The sequence below is a fragment of the Anoplopoma fimbria genome, unplaced genomic scaffold (genome assembly GCF_027596085.1).
Source record: "Anoplopoma fimbria isolate UVic2021 breed Golden Eagle Sablefish unplaced genomic scaffold, Afim_UVic_2022 Un_contig_3817_pilon_pilon, whole genome shotgun sequence".
Lineage (NCBI taxonomy): Eukaryota > Metazoa > Chordata > Actinopteri > Perciformes > Anoplopomatidae > Anoplopoma > Anoplopoma fimbria.
In genome coordinates, this window is record NW_026547928.1 from 1 (window position 1) to 422 (window position 422).

The 422-nt window shown below is 43.4% G+C and overlaps 1 non-coding gene across 1 annotated transcript; it reads right to left on the minus strand.

The window, feature by feature from the left end:
* Positions 1-239: 239 nt before the first annotated feature.
* LOC129114396 (5S ribosomal RNA) lies at positions 240-358 on the minus strand. Its single transcript, XR_008532457.1, has one exon. It is a non-coding gene; the product is annotated as a 5S ribosomal RNA (ribosomal RNA).
* Positions 359-422: the final 64 nt, after the last annotated feature.

Consider the following 422-nt stretch of genomic DNA (forward strand, 5'->3'; position numbering starts at 1 on the left):
TAAGGATCACAATGTAGTGCAGTAAAAATATTAATATTTACTGTTGAAATGTAGAATACGTTAGCATAAAATTGAAAAGAAAATGATCGATGAGCTTAGGAATGATGAAAGCCATCATTTAACTGGATTTGTGTCATTTCTATACCGGCAAGTCATGATCTAGCTATATCCTTCCCACCCTGTCGGTGTCCACTGAAAAAGCAGCAGCGCCCTCTGCTTTTTGTAAAGAGGAGTGAAAAAGCTTACAGCACCTGGTATTCCCAGGCGGTCTCCCATCCAAGTACTGACCAGGCCCGACCCTGCTTAGCTTCCGAGATCAGACGAGATCGGGCGTGTTCAGGGTGGTATGGCCGTAAGCAAATATTGTGCCTACCAAAGGTCCTTTAAAGATACTATATCACCACGCTTTGCTCTGTCGTCTA